The sequence below is a fragment of the Dendrobates tinctorius genome, unplaced genomic scaffold, assembly GCF_039654945.1.
Source record: "Dendrobates tinctorius isolate UK_male_01 unplaced genomic scaffold, ASM3965494v1 ptg000011l, whole genome shotgun sequence".
NCBI classification, from domain to species: domain Eukaryota; kingdom Metazoa; phylum Chordata; class Amphibia; order Anura; family Dendrobatidae; genus Dendrobates; species Dendrobates tinctorius.
Genome location: NW_027361679.1, coordinates 5,010,326 through 5,032,284, shown reverse-complemented (window position 1 = coordinate 5,032,284; position 21,959 = coordinate 5,010,326).

Genomic DNA, 21,959 nt, shown 5'->3' with positions numbered 1-21,959 from the left:
GGTATTTGTGACCATTCCTGTTTACAAAACAATTCCAGTTCAGTTAAGTTTGATGGTCGCCGAGCATTGACAGCCCTCTTCAAATCATCCCACAGATGTTCAATGATATTCAGGTCTGGGGACTGGGATGGCCATTCCAGAACATTGTAATTGTTCCTCTGCATGAATGCCTGAGTAGATTTGGAGCGGTGTTTTGGATCATTGTCTTGCTGAAATATCCATCCCCTGCATAACTTCAACTTTGTCACTGATTCTTGCACATTATTGTCAAGAATCTGCTGATACTGAGTTGAATCCATGCGACTCAACTTTAACACGATTCCCGGTGCTGGCATTGGCCACACAGCCCCAAAGCATGATAGAACCTCCACCAAATTTTACTGTGGGTAGCAAGTGTTTTTCTTGGAATGCTGTGTTTTTTAGCCTCAATGCATAACACCTTTTTGTATGACCAAACAACTCAATCTTTGTTTCATCAGTCCACAGGACCTTCTTCCAAAATGTAACTGGCTTGTCCAAATGTGCTTTTGCATACCTCAGGCGACTCTGTTTGTGGCGCGCTTGCAGAAATGGCTTCTTTCGCATCACTCTCCCATACAGCTTCTCCTTGTGCAAAGTGCGGTGTATTGTTGACCGATGCACAGTGACACCATCTGCAGCAAAATGATGCTGCAGGTCTTTGGAGGTGGTCTGTGGATTGTCCTTGACTGTTCTCACCATTCTTCTTCTCTGCCTTTCTGATATTTTTCTTGGCCTGCCACTTCTGGGCTTAACAAGAACTGTACATGTGTTCTTCCATTTCCTTACTATGTTCCTCAAAGTGGAAACTGACAGGTTAAATCTCTGAGACAACTTTTTGTATCCTTCCCCTGTAAAGCTATGTTGAATAATCTTTGTTTTCAGATCATTTGAGAGTTGTTTTGAGGAGCCCATGATGCCACTCTTCATAGGAGAATCAAATAGGAGAACTACTTGCAAGTGGCCACCTTAAATACCTTTTCTCATGATTTGATACACCTGGCTATGAAGTTCAAAGCTCAATGAGGTTACAAAACCAATTTAGTGCTTCAGGAAGTCAGTAAAAAGTAGTTAGGAGTGTTCAAATCAAGAAAATGATAAGGGTGCCCATACTTTTGCACCGGTCAAATTTTGTTTAAATGCAGATTGCACCTTTTCTGTTAGTACAATAAACCTCATTTGAATCCAGAAATATAACTGAGTCCATCAGTTATTAGATATATGAAACTGAAATAGCTGTTGCAAAAACCAAAATTGTTATAAAGAAAAAAGGTTAACATTTATAGGGGTGCCCAAACTTTTACATATGACTGTATATACTACATTCATACTACATACATACATAGTACATACAACATACATAAAACATGCTACAGACATACAGCATACTACATACAATACATTCATACATTCATACAATACATACATATAGACATACAGTACATATAACATAGAGTACATACTCACCATCACTTGTCACTTTGATTCCCAAAGCCAGTGTCATCTGTAAAAAATATTAAAATAACAACCGATATACTTCCTGATCCGCAGAAATCCATGTGTCTCACGACGATCTCCCGTGGAGAACAGCAGCATTAGCTGATGCCACCGCTCTCTAGGGGCCCCAGGAATACAATGACGGGAGGTAGGTATCCTTCCGCACTGTATTCCTCCGCCACTGTAAAAAAATAGTCCCTAGTCTCACTTTTGGCATTGCTGTGTGAGAAAGTTCCCACGCAGCTTTTGCCATAAAGTGAGACCAGTGAACTATAGTAACCTATCAGTGATGCACTGCAGATCGTCGTGGGACACGTGGATTTCTGCGGATCAGGGAGTATATCGGTTGTTTAATATTTTAATATTTTTTACAGTGAGATGACACTGGCTTCGGGGATCAAAGTGACAAGTGATGGTGAGTATGTACTCTGTTATATGTACTGTATGTCTATATTTATGTATTGTATGAATGTATTGTATGTAGTATGTATGTTGTATGAAAGTAGTATGATGTATGAAAGTAGTATATATGTAGTATGTATGTTGTATGAATGTAGTATGTATGTATGTTGTATGAATGTAGTATGTATATTTTTTTTTTTACATTCAACACATTAGCCGGATGATGGGACTACTACTGTCCCATCATTGGCTAATGTGTCAATCACTGTCATTGTAGCAGGCATAGCCCGATGGGACTTGTAGTCCCATTGGACGATGCCTGCACATGCACAGACCCCCCTGGCAGGCCCGCACAGACCGCGCATCATGATGACATTAGAGTTGAGCGAAACGGGTTGAAAAAATTCAAGTCGCCGACTTTCGCCAAAGTCGGGTTTCATGAAATGAAACCCGACCTCAACGTGAGGTCGGCCACGAGGTCGGCGACTTTAGCGCCAAAGTTGCGTTTCAAAACATTCTTCAGCGCCCTTTTTCAGCCAATGAGGAAGAACGGACACTGTGGGCAACGTGATGACATAGGCATCGGTCCCCACCATCTTTGAGAAGGGGATGCAAGTGATTGGCTTGCTTTGGGGGGCATCATAGGGGGTATAAAAAGGCGTGCACGCCGACCGCCATCTTACTTCTGCTGATCTCAGTATAGGGAGAGATGCTGCTGGTGCAGATTCTGTAGGGAGAGCGTTAGGCAGGGAAGAAGAAAAAAAATCAGCTGCTGCTGCTAGCGATTTTGCCTGTACAACACACCAGTCACTGTGCAGTGCAAGGGGAGGCTATATTTTGGTGGATCAGCTCTGTTGGTTGTTAGGCTGCCTTATAAGGCTACCTGATAGCTGCATTGCTGGTTTCACACTGCTTTGCAAACTGCTTTTTTAAAAGCAATACTTTTTTTTTTTTTGTCCTGGTGAGATACTGAGCGTGCATTTTTTCGCACCGTACCACGGTGTACGCTGCTCTCTCAGTACCGTGTAACGGCTGTTATCACGGCCACAGTGAAGCTAAGGGTGTTGTGAGTTCATTTTCCCCTTCGTCACTGAGGTTCTGGTGAACTCCCTATTCTGGTAAAGGAAGGTAATGAGCCTGATTATCAGGCACCTGAGTCTAATGATGATGACTGGCTGAGTGGAGTCACGGACTGGATATAAAGCTGCCGACGCCCTTCTGCCCTGCGGGTGATTTCTCTGTGGACTTCTAGGAAACCAGTCTGATTCCTGCTCCTCTAAAGCAAAGTTTTCTGCTTTGCCTTTTAGCATTTGTGTTTTGTTTTTGTTTGCCTTGCTTTTCTGGATTCTGCCATTCCCTGCTGGGGTGAGCTGATTCTCCTTGTGCCGGTTGCTCTGTCTTCAGAATATTCCTGAGTACTGACATAGTCTTTTTGAAGCCTAGCGTCTTCAGGGCCTTTTTCACTGTCAGTCTGTTGGCTCTTATTTTCATAGGGTTTTTCACGGATTGCAGACAGCAGCCTTCCTGTCCTTTCCTATCTAGTTAGCTTGGGCCCCGTCTTTGCTCAGTCTATCTTTCTGTCTGTGTTGTGTTCTTTCTTCTTGCTTCACCGTCATTATATGTGGGGGGCTGCCTTTTGCTTTGGGGTCTGCTCTGTGGCAGTTTAGATTTCCCTTTCTGTCTTTAGGCTATTTAATTCTCCGGCTGTGATCGAGGGGTCTAGGGCATCGTAGGAACCCCCCACGGCTACTGCTAGTTGTGTTTAATAGGTTCAGGGGTCTGCAATCTGATAGCTACCAACCTCTCTGGTTTTCTGGACTTAGCTAGCATTTCTGTTTTTGCCTCCTACGGTGACTCAATCATAACAGAATCACCCGCAGTACCGCAGATCCTAGGGTACTCAATAGCAGAAAAGAATTGTGTTTAAAAAGAAAAAAAAAAAAAAAAGTGTGTGTATATTCTTTCCTCTATATCTCTGAGGCCGTAGGGGGAATTTTTTTTTCTCTCAATGGAAATAAAGCAATTGTCTGATCGTGTGGAGCAGCTCGCTGCGGAAGTGCGGGGAATTTCCACCTACCTTGCTCGTTCGCATGCTGTTGAACCAAAGATCCCTACACCTGATGTATTTTTTTGGGGATCGATCTAAATTTTTGAGTTTCAAAAATAATTGTAAATTATTTTTTGCCTTGAAGCCTAACTCGTCAGGGAGTTCCGCGGAGCAGGTTAAAATTGTCATCTCTTTGCTGCGTGGTGATCCCCAGGATTGGGTGTTTTCTTTGAAACCAGATGATCCTATTCTGACTAATGTGAACGCATTCTTTCAAGCCTTGGGGTTGTTGTATGACGAACCTAATGCTATTGATCAGGCTGAAAAGACCCTGTTGGCATTGAACCAGGGTCGAGATTCTGCAGAGTTGTACTGTCAAAAGTTCCGAAAGTGGGCGGTCCTTATTACCTGGAATGATAATGCCTTGGCTGCTCTCTTTCGGAAGGGTTTGTCAGAAGCCGTAAAAGATACTATGGTGGGATTTCCTGTTCCCTCTGGTCTGGACGATTCTATGTCATTAGCCATTCAGGTTGATCGGCGTTTACGTGAACGCAGGATTGCACGAGAGGTGTTGCCACCGGTAGAACAGACGTCTGAACCTATGCAATGTGATAGAGTTTTGTCTAAGGCACAACGTTAGGAGTTCAGAAGGCGTAATAAGCTGTGTTTTTTCTGTGGAGATGCCTCGCATATTATTTCTGTTTGTCCTAAACGAGAGAAACGCTTTGCACACACGTTTTCTGTTGGTGGTGTTCAACCTAAGTTTCTTCTGGCAATTACTCTGATCTGCTCCCTGTCCACATTTTCCGCCAAGGCTTTTGTGGATTCGGGAGCAGCGCTAAACCTAATGGACTTGGATTTTGCTAAACGTTGTGGATTTCTGATGACACCTCTGCAGACGCCTATCCCTTTGAGGGGGATCGATGCTACTCCTTTGGTGAAAAATAAACCTTAGTTTTGGACCCAGGTGGTCATGCGGGTCGCCCCAGACCATCAAGAAAATTGCAGATTTTTGGTGGGTGTTACATGGTCTGCATGATGCCGTTGTTCTGGGGTTTCCCTGGTTGCAAATTCATAATCCAGTCTTGGATTGGAAATCTGTGTCTGTGGTGAGTTGGGGTTGTCGGTGTGCCTGTAGTGAGGCTCCGTTTTTTTCCACCTCTCCTCAGTCGCATGATGTTCCTGACTATTTGGCGGACTTTTATGATGTATTTAGTGAGAATGAGTCTACGTCCTTGCCTCCTCATAGGAGTTATGACTGTGCAATTGAACTGAGCCCGGGGTGTAAATTTCCCAAGGGTCGGCTCTTCAATTTATCTGTACCCGAGCGCGAGGCTATGCGGTCCTATATTAAGGAGGCGTTGGAGAAGGGTCATATTGTCATGATCTCAGTGCGGGTTTGACTCGCACACGTGGGGTTAATGTCTGGAACCAGTGCTGATGACTGGCATTTCTGGGGTTAAAGGTTGTGATCCCGATGCAGGCTTACCTGCACACCTGGGGCTATGATTGTGGCCTCTCCCTGGTTCTGGGGGAGGCTTCTTATAGCCTCAGGACGCTCCCATCCCTGTCAGTTATACTTTCGCCCTTGGCATTGTGTGGTGACCCCCGAGTGTGTTTGTGCTGTGTTCTGGTTACTTGATTCTCTGTGTATGACTCGGTCTGTTCTCTGGATATCGCTTTGCATTCTGCCTGGTACCTTATATGTCTGTTTGGTTTTGATCTCTGCTTGGCCTTGATTATCCGCTCTGTCTCATCCCTGGTACTGTACTGTGATCCTGTGTATGACCTTTGGCTTTGTCTGACCTCCCGTCTGTTTATCCCTCCTGTGCCTCGTTTGCCCGTACTGTTGTGACCTCCGTTTTGCCTGACTCTGAGTTGTTGTATGGTGTACTGTCATATCTGAAAGCAGGAAGCTAAGCCACGCCCCCTTGCAGTCACATGACCATAGGTCCCGTGCAAGCTTGTTCATTTTCAGTGTCCGCAGGTCCCGTGCCTCTTTACTTTCCAGCGCTGACTGGACCCTGACACTAATAGTTGAAGCACGCCTGGTCACCTCTGCTGCCCTGCTCCCCAGGTAACTCTTAGCACTGCTTCTGTACTCAGGACACACGCACTGGCTCTATGAGCAAGTGTAGTGCGGTGTCTCTGACACATATTAGACCATCCTCTTCACCCTTAGGTGCCGGGTTTTTTTTTGTGGCCAAAAAGGATGGTTCTTTAAGGCCTTGTATTGATTATCGTGCCCTCAACAAAATTACTATTAAATATCAGTATCCGTTACCCCTGATTTCGGATGTATTCTCTAGAGTTAGAGGTGCTTGCTGGTTTACCAAGCTTGACCTCAGGGGGGCGTATAATCTAATCCGCATTAAGCAGGGGGATGAATGGAAGATGGCGTTTAATACTCCGGAGGGACATTTTGAGTACCTGGTGATGCCTTTTGGGCTCACTAATGCCCCTTCTGTCTTCCAGTGCTTCATGAACGATATTTTCCGAGACTTTGTCGATAAATTTTTGATTATCTATCTGGATGATATTTTGATCTTCTCCAAGGATTGGGATTCTCATGTGGAACATATTCGTACTGTGTTCCAGATCTTGAGGGAGAATTCCCTGTATGTCAAAGGATCGAAATGCCTTTTTGGAGTACAGAGGATTTCATTTTTGGGATTTATTTTGTCTCCATTAACTATTGAAATGGACCCGGCCAAGTTACAGGCCATTTATGATTGGGTTCAGCCCACTTCTTTGAAGGCCCTCCAGAAGTTTTTGGGTTTTGCTAATTTTTATCGGAAATTTATAGCAAAATTTTCTAGTATTGCCAAGCCATTGACTGATTTGACTAAGAAGGGTGCTGATGTGTTAAATTGGTCTCCAGAGGCTGTTTCTTCCTTTCAGGAGCTGAAGCGAAGATTCACCTCCGCCCCGGTTTTGCGGCAACCTGATGTCTCACTTCCGTTCCAGGTAGAGGTGGATGCTTCTGAGATTGGTGCAGGAGCTGTTTTGTCCCAAAAGGATCCTGTAACATCTAAAATGAATCCCTGTGCTTTCTTTTCCCGAAAGTTCTCTCCATCTGAACGTAACTATGATGTGGGGAATCGGGAACTGTTATCCATGAAATGGGCATTTGAGGAGTGGAGACATTGGTTGGAGGGAGCTAAACATCAAGTTGTGGTCCTCACTGACCACAAGAATTTGATTTACCTAGAGTCGGCTAAACGCTTGAACCCTAGACAGGCTAGGTGGGCCTTGTTTTTTACACGTTTTGATTTTGTGGTCTCTTTTCTTCCTGGAACTAAGAATGTCAAGGCAGACGCCCTCTCTAGGAGCTTCTTTGCTGATTCTCCTGTGGTGACCAAGCCTGCTACCATCTTAGGCGAAGGGGTAGTTCTTTCTGCCATCTCGCCTGATTTGAGACTTTCTCTGCAAGAGTTCCAGGAGGACAAACCTGAGCGTTGTCCCAGTGGAAAGTTGTATGTTCCTGACCAGTGGAAGAAGAGTGATGTGTGAAGTTCATTGCTCTGCATTAGCTGGTCATCCAGGTATTTTTGGTACTAGAGATCTGGTGAGTCGCTCTTTTTGGTGGCCCACCTTGTCTCATGAGGTCAGGAATTTTGTGCAGTCCTGTGGGACTTGCTCCCGGTCTAAATCTTGTTCTCACTCTAGTGGGTTGTTGATGCCTTTGCCGGTCCCCAGGAGGCCATGGACCCATATTTCAATGGATTTCATCTCTGATATGCCGGTCTCTCAAAGAATGACTGTTATTTGGGTGATTTGTGATAGGTTCTCCAAGATGGTTCATCTTGTACCACTCCCTAATTTGCCGTCTTCCTCTGAGTTGGTGCCCCTGTTTTTGCAACAGGTGGTTCGCTTGCACGGGATTCCTGAGAACATTGTATCTGACAGAGGAGTTCAGTTTGTGTCTAGATTTTGGAGGACTTTCTGTTCCAAGCTGGAAATTCAGTTGTCCTTCTCCTCTGCTTTTCACCCTCAGACCAATGGGCAGACAGAGAGAACAAACCAGACCTTGGAGTCGTATTTGAGATGTTTTATTTCCGCTAATCAGGATTATTGGGTATCATTTTTGCCCTTGGCCGAATTTGCTTTAAATAATAGAGCTAGTTCTGCCACTTTGATGTCACCTTTTTTTTGTAACTTTGGGTTTCATCCTCGATTTTCTTCAGGGCAGGTGGAGCCTTCTGCCTGCCCAGGTGTTGACACTGTGGTGGAGAGAATGCACCAAATCTGGGACCAAGTGGTGGATAAGTTATCTCTCTCCCAGGAAAAGGCCCAGCGGTTTTCCAATCGACATAGGACCATTGGTCCCCAGTTTAAGATTGGTGATATGGTGTGGTTATCATCAAAAAATATTGCTATGAAGGTGGCTTCTCCTAAGTTTAAGCCTAGATTTATTGGACCTTACAAGATTTTGGAAATTATTAATCCGGTCTCTTTTCGTTTGGCTCTCCCTGTCACATTTAAAATCCATAATGTGTTCCATAAGTCCTTGTTGAAGAGGTTTGTTGAACCAGTTGTTTCTGGGGTGGCACCTCCGGACCCTGTATTGGTTGAAGGTAACATGGAATATGAGGTAGAGAAAATACTGGATTCCCGTCTGGCTAGACGGAGACTCCAGTATTTGGTTAAGTGGAAGGGTTATGGTCAGGAGGATAATTCCTGGGTCTCTGCCTCTGATATTCATGCCAAAAGATTGGTGCGTGCCTTTCATCGGGCTCACCCTGATCGCCCTGGTGGCGTGGTTGAGGGTTCGGTGACCCCTCCTCAAGGGGGAGGTACTGTTGTGAGTTCATTTTCCCCTTCGTCACTGAGGTCTGGTGAACTCCCTATTCTGGTAAAGGAAGGTAATGAGCCTGATTATCAGGCACCTGAGCCTAATGATGATGACTGGCTGAGTGGAGTCACGGACTGGATATAAGGCTGCCGACGCCCTTCTGCCCTGCGGGTGATTTCTCTGTGGACTTCTAGGAAACCAGTCTGATTCCTGCTCCTCTAAAGCAAAGTTTTCTGCTTTGCCTTTTAGCATTTGTGTTTTGTTTTTGTTTGCCTTGCTTTTCTGGATTCTGCCATTCCCTGCTGGGGTGAGCTGATTCTCCTTTTGCCGGTTGCTCTGTCTTCAGAATATTCCTGAGTACTGACATAGTCTTTTTGAAGCCTAGCGTCTTCAGGGCCTTTTTCACTGTCAGTCTGTTGGCTCTTATTTTCTTAGGGTTTTTCACGGATTGCAGACAGCAGTCTTCCTGTCCTTTCCTATCTAGTTAGCTTGGGCCCCGTCTTTGCTCAGTCTATCTTTCTGTCTGTGTTGTGTTCTTTCTTCTTGCTTCACCGTCATTATATGTGGGGGGCTGCCTTTTGCTTTGGGGTCTGCTCTGTGGCAGTTTAGATTTCCCTTTCTGTCTTTAGGCTATTTAATTCTCCGGCTGTGATCGAGGGGTCTAGGGCATCGTAGGAACCCCCCATGGCTACTGCTAGTTGTGTTGATAGGTTCAGGGGTCTGCAATCCGATAGCTGCCAACCTCTCTGGTTTTCTGGACTTAGCTAGCATTTCTGTTTTTGCCTCCTACGGTGACTCAATCATAACATAAGGGTGTGACTCTGTAAGGATAAGTCGAGGAGTTGTTCCGTTCTTACAGACCTCCACCTTAGACTAGACTGTTTGAAAAACAGACAAAACTATATTTGCTGTTTGATTACATTCAAAACTATAGAGAGACAGCGTGTGTCAGTCCGTATACTAAAAAAAACACGGAGCTTGACAATTTAACATACACCAGACAGCGGTGTACGTGCACGCTGCTCTCTCAGTACCGTGTAACGGCTGTTATCACGGCCACAGTGAAGCTAAGGGTGTGACTCTGTAAGGATAAGTCGAGGAGTTGTTCCGTTCTTACAGACCTACAGTCTAGGGAGATTCCAATCCTGCTCTGTCCTATATAATATTTTTCACACCTGCCAAATTCATCCTGTCATACAGCGGTTTGATATACACTGGGCCTCACACAATACATCAGTGTCCAGAAGTGTGTAAGGACATTCCATTTCTCCCGTCCTATATAACATTTTTCACACCTGCCAAATTCATCCTGTCATACACGGTGTGATATACACTGGCCTGACACAATACATCAGTGTCCAGAAGTGTGTAAGGACAATCCATTTCTGCCGTCCTATGTCACATTTTTCACACCAGCCAAATTCAGCCTGTCATACAGCGGTGTGATATACACTGGCCTGACACAATACATCAGTGTCCAGAAGTGTGTAAGGACAATCCATTTCTGCCGTCCTATGTCACATTTTTCACACCAGCCAAATTCAGCCTGTCATACAGTGGTGTGATATACATTGGGCCTCACACAATACATCAGTGTCCAGAAGTGTGTAAGGACATTCCATTTCTCCCGTCATATATCACATTTTACACACCAGCCAAATTCAGCCTGTCATACAGCGGTGTGATATACATTGGGCCTCACACAATACATCAGTGTCCAGAAGTGTGTAAGGACAATCCATTTCTGCCATCCTATGTCACGTTTTTCACACCAGCCTAATTCAGTCTGTCATACAGCGGTGTGATATACATTGGGCCTCACACAATACATCAGTGTCCAGAAGTGTGTAAGGACATTCCATTTCTCCCGTCATATATCACATTTTACACACCAGCCAAATTCAGCCTGTCATACAGCGGTGTGATATACACTGGCCTGACACAATACATCAGTGTCCAGAAGTGGTAGGAGAATTAAATTCTCCCCTGTCCTATATACACCTTGTACCTTGTTTTACAGTTCCATATCGTTGGTGGAATTGTGGGTACATTTTTCAAAAAAATGAGGAAGTGTGGTGTAAGATGCCGTGTTAGTGGGCGGGGGTTGCCAGCTGTTAATGATGGTGTTGGTGTTGGATCTGCTGGTAGTGGCAAAAGCACAATAGCACCTAATGCAGGAGGTGTTAAGCCTGCGTCATCGTCTGGCTCCACAAGGCCTCGAAGGCTCCCTTTTCTGGGAGTAGGTAAACCGCTTTTAAAGCCGGAGCTTCAGGAACAAGTTTTGGCCTACATTGCTGACTCGGCTCCTCTTCTGAACTTGTAAAAAATAAAAGCACTGAGTCGTCTTTGGAGGCTCATGGTCATGAACCACACCTTTCTTTGTGTCCTTCACCCCAACCAAAATTGAAGGATGCGGCAGGCCACACAACAGATTACTCCATGGAGCTGTTTTCACATACCATGCCTGGGTTATTAAGTGAAATGGTGAATTAACCAGGCCAAGATGAATCTGACATGGAGTGCACTGACGCACAGCCACTGATAGATGATTCTGCTGGTACATTCACTCAGAGCATGACATTGACCTCCCAGTGTACTGAGCCAGATTCTGACCCTGATGAAACTCAGGTGCCCCTTCCCGCATACTATACCACCGTACACGGTGACACAGAGGAAGGTGTACATGACATTGAAGAGGAGGTGATGGATGACCCAGTTGTTGACCCAGATTCGCATCCATTAGGGGAAGAGGGTGCCGCTGCCAATAGCTCCGAAGAGGGGGAGGAGCATCCGCAGCAGCCATCGACATCGCAACAGCTCTTATCTGGCAGGCACGGAGCAGTCCAAAAACGGGTTACAAAAAGCCAAAAAGTTGCTGGACTGCTTGCCCAGACGCTCAAAATAGCACAGCGTGCAAGGAGGCAAAATGTCTTCCATAGTAGGAAGAGTGCAGTGTGGCACTTTTTTGAACAAAATCCTAATGATCAGGCCAAGGTTATCTGTAAGAAGTGTGCAAAGACCTTTAGCCGAGGGAAAAATCTGAAAAATTTGAATACCAGTTGCATGCTTAGACATTTAACCACCATGCACTTGCAAGCGTGGACGGAACACCAAACCTCAAGTACCACATGTGCAAATGCTCCCAAAGAAGGTAGTCAGCAACGCTACATTGTTTCCCCCACTGTAAGCCCACCGGTTAGCACAGCAGCAAATGTTGAGGTGTCATTGCAAGGCCAAAGCTGTCAAGGAATCACAATGTTATATCAACGAAAGACTGAATCTAGGCCATCAGAAAGAACACCAACTCCATCACCATCATCAACCCTCTCTCAGTCCGCCCTGTCCACCGCTAGTTCCACCATAGGCATCTCTCAAGTCCAGCTCACCCTGCCAGAGACTATGAGTAGGACAAGAAAGTACTCATCCTCTCATCCGTGTACACTGGGTTTGAACGCCCACATTGCCAAACTAAATCTCGTTAGAGATGATGCCCTATCGGTTGGTGGAAAGCGCAACTTTCCTCGAACTCATGGCCTACGCAGTACCACGCTATGAACTACCCAATCGCCACTTCTTTTCTCGCAAAGCCATCCCAGCCCTCCACCTTCATGTGAAGGACCGCATTGTCCATGCACTCAAGCAATCAGTGAGTGGAAAGGTGCACCTCACAACTGATGCATGGTCCAGTAGGCATGGCCAGGGCCGTTACGTGTCCATCACTGCGCACTGGGTTAATGTGGTGGATGCAGGGTCCACAGGGGACAGCGGTGGTGGGACTGTGCTGCCTAGCCCACGGTGTAGGAAACAGTTGGCTGTAGGCGTTCGACCCTCCTCCTCCTACTCCTCTAGAAGAGAAAGCTCGTCCCCAGAGCGCAGTCGCAGCAGCACTCCATCCGCAGCTGCCAGTGTTGCACACGAGGTGTCCCCCTATCGATCAGCTAGTGGAAAGCGTCAACAGGCTGTGTTGAAGATGATGTGTTTGGGCGACAGACACACCGCGGAGGTACTGGCCGACTACTTTCAGCAACAAACTGAGTCATGGTTGGGCAGTCTACATCTTGAGGCAGGCAAGGTAGTCAGCGATAACGGCCGTAATTTTGTGGCCACCATAGCCCTTTCAAAACTCAGACACATACCTTGCTTGGCTCACACCTTGAACCTGGTGGTGCAGTGCTTCCTCAATAATTATCCAGAGTTAACAGGCCTCCTCCAGAAGGTTCGAAAACTGTGCTCGCACATCCGCCGGTCGCCTGTACACTTCAGTCGTATGCAGAAGCTGCAGCGATTGCTGCACCTTCCCAAGCACCGGCTAATTATCGACGTTGCAACAAGGTGGAACTCCACCCTGCATATGGTTGAGCGGCTGTGCGAACAGAGGCAGGCCATAATGCATTTGTGGGAGGATACCCGGACAGGCACTTTGAGGGCAAACATGGACTTAACAGGTGTGCAGTGGTCAAAGCTAAAAGACCTCTGTAAAGTCCTTCAGTGTTTTGAGGAATGCACACGGCTGGTAAGCGCAGACGACGCCATCCAAAGCATGAGCATCCCACTTATGAGTCTGCTCATGCAAACTTTGACGCACATTAAGGAGCAGGCGTCTGCAGCCGAGGTTGAGGAAGAGGAGGAGGAAATCCTTGATGACAGTCAGCCATTGTCTGCTCCGGGACCTCTCCTGGACGAGGTGGAGGAAGAAGAGGAAGAGGAGGGTGATGATGGGGATGATTATTTAGGGGAGGAGGATGCTTCTCGTGTGTCCAGAGAAAATGTTGGCGTGGCAAGGTCTGGTACAGGGTTTGTGCGTGACTGGAGGGATGTGGATTTGCAAGAAAGTGCTCCTCCACCAAGCAGTCGCACTGCATCATTGACACCGGGAACATTGGCCCACATGTCAGATTATGCCTTGCATATCCTAAAAAGGGACCCCCGCATTGCCAAAATGATGAAAGATGACGACTACTGGTTGGCCAGCATCCTGGATCCACGCTATAAAGGTAAATTCCAAAACATCATGCCACAGGAGAACCTTGTCCTAATATTGGCTAACAAACAAGCTACTCTGGTAAACCGGTTGGTTGAGGCATTCCCAGCACACAGCAGCGGTGATGGTTCTCACACGAGCCGTAGGGGCCAGGGGCAGCTTGGAAGAGGTGTTCGTGGTGCACACATCAGGAGCGGCGTTGGAGACAGGGGTTTCATGACCATGTTGTCGACTGATTTTTCATGTCCCGCTCACACGACTGGTAATACTGCATCGATGGAAAGTGACAGGAGACAGCACTTGTCAACTATTGTTACAAACTACTTTTCCTCCCCTGTCGATGTTCTCCCTCACAGGTCATTCCCCTTTGACTATTGGGCCGCTAAACTGGACACCTGGCCTGAATTGGCACAATATGCCTTACAGGAGCTCACTTGCCCAGCTGCAAGTGTGCTATCGGAAAGAGTCTTCAGTGCTGCTGGATCAATCCTGACAGAAAAAAGGACCCGTCTGTCGACCCAAAATGTGGATGATCTAACCTTCATTAAAATGAACCATGCATGGGTTTCCAAGGATTTTGTCCCACCTTCCCCTGATGACACATAGGTTGACAGAAAAATGGCTTGCTTTGGTCCTCCTCTTCCTGGGACTTGAACAATTTCGCCTTTTGCATCAGCTGAATGTCCAACATCAACATATGCCACTTTCTAAAACTCCTTAACTGTGCTGCCTCCCCCCCATGGCCAGGGTCACCACCTAGCGCACGAAACCGTTCGAGTGCCGTTGCCCTGGACAGGTGGGTAGGCCGACTCTTGGGCGCGGGCACTGGCACAGGGTCCCTCATAGTGCAATCAAGTGTCTCTGACGGTGGTGGTGCACACCCGCCGTCAGACACACCGCCATACTATGAGGGGCCCAGTGCCAGTACCGACGCCCACGAGTGGGCCCCCCTTGCTTGGGCAGGGCCCCAGCATTTTCAATCTTTACCTCTCCCTGCTCCTCCGCTGTGTAGTCTGGGCCGACAAATCCATACTGGGCCTGACACCGTCTGAGCCTGCCTCCTGATCTATAGACCTATATTTTGAACGTGTACACTATGCTATCCATACATGTTATCCGGTGATACTGTACCCTTTCTCACCTTTGTGCAATCACGTGTAATCCATACTGGGCCTGACACTGTCTGAGCCAGCCTCCTGATCTATAGACATATATTTTGAATGTGTACACTATGCTATCCATACATGTTATCTGGTGATACGGTACCCTTTCTCACCTTTGTGCAATCACGTGTAATCCATACTGGGCCTGACACCGTCTGAGCCTGCCTCTTGATCTACAGACATATATTTTGAATGTGTACACTATGCTATATTTTGAATGTGTACACTATGCTATCCATACATGTTATCCGGTGATACGGTACCCTTTCTCACCTTTGTGCAATCACGTGTAAACCATACTGGGCCTGACACCGTCTGAGCCTGCCTCCTGATCTATAGACATATATTTTGAATGTGTACACTATGCTATCCATACATGTTATCCGGTGATACGGTACCCTTTCTCACCTTTGTGCAATCACGTGTAAACCATACTGGGCCTGACACCGTCTGAGCCTGCCTCCTGATCTATAGACATATATTTTGAATGTGTACACTATGCTATCCATACATGTTATCCGGTGATACGGTACCCTTTCTCACCTTTGTGCAATCACGTGTAATCCATACTGGGCCTGAGAACGGCTGGCGAGCTGTTAAGCAAGCTACAGCACCTGTGGTTTGCACACGTAAGTTTTTCATTTTTTCAGGAATGACGGCTAGGCCTAATTCAGGAACTGCGGTTGACCTGCACTTACTGGGAAATCATCGTTCACGGGTAATAATTGTAATCCCAGATCCCCATCACTAACGGTGTTCAGCGGGTTATCTGCACCTGTAAGCGACAAACGCTGGCCCTTTCAGTGTAGCGCACATGCAGCCACGGACATGTAAGGGCATGACACACCAGTTATTGGCCAATCTCACGTGCCAGAGCCTCGCGTGTCCCTCTAGTAAGCCGGACTCGGACCGCTGGGCATGACGGAGTCTCATTCGTTAACGGAATTAAGCTTGCAATGTGTGCATCTTTTTTGTTGCTGGATGGTTGAGGTTGCCCGTGTTGAGTCAAATTACGCCGCAGGCTCCACTCCTGGTGGTGCCCTTCTGGACATTCCCTTAAGGTTCAGCTTTGCAACCATACTGCCCACGTAAAACAAACACTTTGCCTTCATGAACGCTGTTTGGAGGTTCGTGACTCGTGGGAATAACGCAGCCCAATCAGTTAACCTGCTAGAGAGATCCTTCGTTGCTCCCAAGCATGACATCACACTCCCTAGGAGGAAGGTAATGCCACTGTGGCGACCGTACTCCTGGGGGCGACACAAGTGCACTGATGCCCAGCCACTGCTCGATGAATCTGCTGGTACATTGACCCAGACCACTACATTCCCCTCGCACTCTACACAGCCTGAATCTGACCCTGATGAAACTCAGGTTACCCTTCCCATATACTGTTCCATCTTACAGGGTGACAAAGAGGAAGCTGCAGATGAAAGTGCAGGTTCGGCCCACCCGCCGTCAGAAACACCACCGTACTATCAGGGGCCCTGTGCCAGTGCCGATGCCAACGAGTGGGCCCCCCCTGCTTGCTCAGGATCACAGCTCTTGCAAGGTTGAAATACTGTGCAGTGAGATGGAAGATGGGGGCGACGAGGAGTCCAGACTAGTACAGGGATTCCCTAGCGAGGAGACTTATTTCATTGTTTTCAATGTTGGGACAGCAATTTTTGGGGAGCACTATACTCTGGAGAATGATAGATGGTGCCCACCATACACTGGAACATTCCAAAGGTGGACATCAGACACTGGAGCAGCATTTACAGAGCCCATTATACACTAGAGCATTAGAAATGGGGCCCATTATGTGTGGAGCATTATTTGGGCCCATAAGACAGTGGAGCTTCATCCATGGGGACCAACATATACTGTAGCATTATGTGGAGCTCATCATATACTGTTTCAAACATTATATGGGACCAATGATTCTGTATGGAGAAATAGATGGGCCTCGTCATGAGATGTAAAAAGTGAAGTATTTTTCTTTGTAGTATACCACTATTTCTCTGCCGTATCGGAACAGCATGAGTTGTGGTATGTGTTAAAGGGACGCTCTTTCGCCCAGGGCACATGAAAACCTGGAGCCAGCCCTACCCCCCCACAACTTTAGCCAAATAACCCCCATTTTTCAGTGCGTAACTTGTATTATGAAGTAAATAAAGGGTGACAAGCTTCAGTAATAAGAATTTATGCTTTTTGGCATTCAAATTGGCACTGTAAGTGTGTTTCCTGTCCTCCTCTCACTGCCGACTTTTCTTCCCCATTGACTTACATTGGGTTTCGTGTTTCAGTCGGACCCCCGACTTTTCCCTATAGTCGGCCGATTTCGCGAAAGTCAAATCGACCCAAAAAAAGGCAAAGTCGCTCATCTCTACTTCTCATGCTTCTTGTCTTTGCCTGGTTTTCCGTACTCTGCCCTGTGGTGCTCTCTTGCACGTTTCCAAGTCTAGTCCCAAGGTACTCCCTTGGCCCGGCTCTGGGCTTCGGCTTATGCTCTGCTGCTAGACTCTGTCCTATGGTGCTCTCTTGCACATTTCCACGTCTAGTCCCAAGGTACTCCCATGGACCGGCCCTGGGCTCCGGCCAATGCTCCGGTGCTAGACTCTGTCCTCGCTCTGACCTGGCTCTGTTTCTGCCTATGTTCCGCTCTGTGTTTGATTCCCTGTCTTGCTTTGTTTCTCGCCTAGCCTTGCCTTGTTTCTCGCCTAGCCTTGCCTTGTTTCTTTGTGTGCCCTTTGCATGCGCCTGGCCTTCCTAGCCTCCTGCTTGTGCCTCAGCCGTGCCCGCCCTAGCTGTGCCCGCCTGCTTGTGCCTCAGCCATGCTCATCGGTCAGTGACAGCTGTGTCGCCTGCTATGCCTCAGCCGGGTTCGCTGGAGTCTTGCCCGCCTGTCAGTGCTGCAGACCGATCAGCTAGCCAGTGCCCCAGCCGTGCTCTCTGTGCTTACTTGCACTTCACGCAGTTTCTGCACTGTGCCCTACGCGCTCTTTATAGCACGGGCAGGCCCTCGCCTGCCCCGTGGCATACCTCTCCGTGCTTCTGTAAAAGTACACGCAGGTGTTGCCATGTCCCCTGAAGTGCCCTTTCGCACGCACAGGTCCTAGCCTTGAACCTTGACCCTGCTGTGCCTCTCTGCACGCGCAGGATTCTGCTTTGAACGTTGACCCTGGCGTGTCTCTCTGCACGTGTAGGACTCTGCCTTGTACCTTATGCCTTGGCATGTCTCTACAGACGCACCCTGTCTTGTTTGTTACCTTGACCCTGGCATGTCTCTTTGCACGCGCAGGACTCTGCCTTGTACCTTGTGCCTTGACGTGTCTCTACACACGCACCCTGTCTTGTTTGTTGCCTTGAACCCTGGCGTGTCTCCTACACACGCACCCTGCCTTGCACCGTACCTTGAACCCTGACATGTCCCCTACACAAGCACCCTGCCTCGCACCCTGCCTGGAATCCTGCCTTGGACCTCGGCGTGTTTCCTGTCATGCACCATGCCTGAAGATCTGTCGTGCCTTCTTGCCTGAACCCTGGTTCGCCTGCCGGATGCCCGGAACCTGCCGATCGCTGCCAGAGAGCGTAAGCCTGATGACTGCGGCCTGATGTCCGGAGCTGATGTCCGCAGTCGGATGCCCTGCTCCTGTCGATCGTTGCCAGTTGTCCGGAGTCCGATGCCATTGAGCCCTTGCCTGTACCCAGGCATGCCACCGGGCACGTACCCTGCTATGGACCTTGGCGTGTTTCCGAGCACGCACCTTGTCTTGGACTCTAGCGTGTTCTAGCATGCATCCCTCCTAGGAACTCTGGTGTGATCCCTAACACGTACCCTGCCCTGGACTTCGGTATGTTTTCTGCACGTGTTATGTTTGGAACTCTTGGCGTGCCTTCGCACGCACCTTGCCGTGTTTCACCATTTGTGCCCTGCATCTGATTCCCTGTGTTTGCCTTGTATCTCATTAAAGTGTGTAACCACGTTTGCTGAAAAAACTCTGTGACCTCGCTTATGTTCATATCCTGTTCGTCCTGTTGTCAGGCACTCAATAGTGCCTCCCTGAGCCGGCCATCTGGTCCAGCTGCCGTGGTGGCTCACCCCCTTGGTCTTGCCCCTGACACTCCCTGTACAGGGGGTAGGTTCTCACTAGGTCAGCTCGCCCTAGGTGGGTGGGTGCCACGGCCCAGAGGGTCCACTCTAAAAGGAAAAATGACTCAGCGTAAGCTGATGCTCGTCACAGAATACTCAGGCCATGGACTCCGCTGGTACCTCGGCCTCTCTTCTGATGAAGAATCTGACCCAGTTTATGTCCTCTGAACTTGCTTGGAAAATGGCGGTACCCCAGCCCCTCTTCTGATGTAAATCAGACCTGGCCCATGTCCTCTGAACTCATTTGGAAATTATGACAGCCAGAGTAAGAAGACTTGCTTATCTACCCGTAGTCCTCCCCACTGGATCTCCGTGTCTCGTCCGCGGCTCCTGTATCTTGACTGGTGCAGGTGTCCGTTTCAAGATGTCGGTTCAACGTTGTTGGAGTGGTTTGTACTAACTCTGGTTTTTGCAGAAGAATTTTTATTTCTTCTTTCCAGCCCCGGTAAGAGAGGGCTTAAGGAGGGGGGTACTGTCATGCTCGCCATGTCTGTCTTGTCCGCCATGACTGTTTTGCCTCATGACCCCTGGAGCTGTGTACACACGCATCTCATGTCTGCTATCCTGCATGTTCCCTAGAGCAGTGTTCACACTCACCTCATGACTGTTGGGCTGCAAGATGCCTGCGTTTCTGCTCTGCCTTCTGCAATCATCTTGGCATGTCTGGAACCTCTGATCATGTGAACTTTCCTAGCTTCCAGCACTGTCTGGCTCTGCAATCATCTCTGCATGTCTGGAGCCTCTGATCATGTGACCTTTCCTAGGTTCCAGCACTGTCTGTCTGGTTCTGCAATCATCTCTGCATGTCTGGAATCCCTGATCATGTGACTGCTCTCTGTGATCCTGGAGGATTGAACTGGAAGTTCTCACCTGGTCCTGACCCGGAAGTACTGGTGCTATGGTGCTATGTCGGGGCCTGAATATTGTGTTGCTTCCCTACATGGCTGCTTGGTCTGCTGGGTCACTCCCACTATTCTGTGCCCTTGCACTCTTCCCTGTCGTGCTTCTTTGCACATGCTCCGTGCTTGTACTCTGCCTCTTGTCTCGTGCCATGTCTTGTGTTGTCTCTTGTGCCATGTTTGTCCTTGTCTTGCTTTGCCTTGTAGTACTTCCTCTGTTCTCTGCTTTAACCTGTTTTGCCATGTCTGGTCTTTGCTATTCTGAGCTTTGTAGTACTTCTCATGTTTCTTGCCTTTGCCTGGTTTTCCGTACTCTGCCCTGTGGTGCTCTCTTGCACGTTTCCAAGTCTAGTCCCAAGGTACTCCCTTGGCCCGGCTCTGGGCTTCGGCCTACGCTCCGCTGCTAGACTCTGTCCTATGGTGCTCTCTTGCACATTTCCATGTATAGTTCCAAGGTACTCCCTTGGCCCGGCTCTGGGCTCCAGCCTACGCTCCACTGCTAGACTCTGTCCTCGCTCTGACCTGGCTCTGTTTCTGCCTATGTTCCGCTCCATGTTCCGTTCCCTGTCTTGCTTTGTTTCTCGCCTAGCCTTGCCTTGTTTCTCGCCTAGCCTTGCCTTGTTTCTTCGTGTGCCCTTTGCATGCGTCTGGCCTTCCTAGCCTTCTGCTTGTGCCTCAGCCGTGCCCGCCCTAGCCATGCCCGCCTGCTTGTGCCTCAGCCATGCTCGTCGGTCAGTGATAGCTGTGTCGCCTGCTCTGCCTCAGCTGGGTTCGCTGGAGTCTTGCCCCCCTGTCAGTGCTGCAGACCGATCAGCTAGCCAGTGCCCCAGCCATGCTCTCTGTGCTTCCTTGCACTTCACGCTGTTTCTGCACTGTGCCCTACGTGCTCTCTATAGCATGCGCAGGCCCTCACCTGCCCCATGGCATACCTCCCCGTGCTTCTGTAAAAGTACGCGCAGGTGTTGCCATGTCCCCTGTCATGCCCTCTCGCACGCTCAGGTCCTAGCCTTGAACCCTGACCCTGGCGTGCCTCTCTGCACGCGCAGGACTCTGCCTTGAACCATGACCCTGGCGTGTCTCTCTGCACGCGCAGTACTCTGCCTTGTACCTTATGCCTTGGCGTGTCTCTACACACACACCCTGTCTTGTTTGTTGCCTTGAACCCTGGCGTGTCTCCTACACATGCACCCTGCCTTGCACAGTACCTTGAACCCTGGCGTGTCCCCTACACACGCACCCTGCCTCGCACCCTGCTTGGAATCCTGCCTTAATAATAATAAATTTATAATAATAATACATTTTATTTCTGTAGCGCTGACATATTCCGCAGCACTTTACATTCCAGCGGGAACTTGTACAGACAATATACATTACAGCATAACAATAATCACATAGATCATAACAGATACCAAGAGGAATGAGGGCCCTGCTTGCAAGCATACAATCTATGAGGAAAAAAGGGGAGACACGAAAGGTGAGTGGTAACAGTTGCCCTGATTGTATGGACCAGCCATAATGTTAAGTGTGTTACAGTACGGATGCAGAGGGCTAATGGATGCATAAAGCATGTGGGAACATGATGCGAGGAACCTGGTTATGGTAAAAAACTTTTTGCTGTGCCACATAGGGATAGATTAGGTTAATGTGTTGAGGTGGTAGGCCAGTCTGAATAAATGCGTTTTCAGGGCACGCTTAGAATTGTGGGGATTGGGGACTAATCGTATTAACCTGGGAAGTGCATTCCAAAGAATTGGCACAGCACGTGTATAGTCTTGAAGACGGGAGTGGGAGGTTCTGATTATTGAGGATGCTAACCTCAGGTCATCAGCAGAACGGAGGGCGCGAGTAGGATGGTATACTGTAACAAGTGAGGAGATGTAGGGTGGTGCTGAGCAATGAAGAGCTTTGTGGGTGAGGGTAATAATTTTGTACTGGATTCTGGAGTGGATGGGTAGCCAGTGTAATGACTGGCACAAGGTAGAGGCATCGGTGTAACCATTGGCGAGGAATATGATCCTGGCA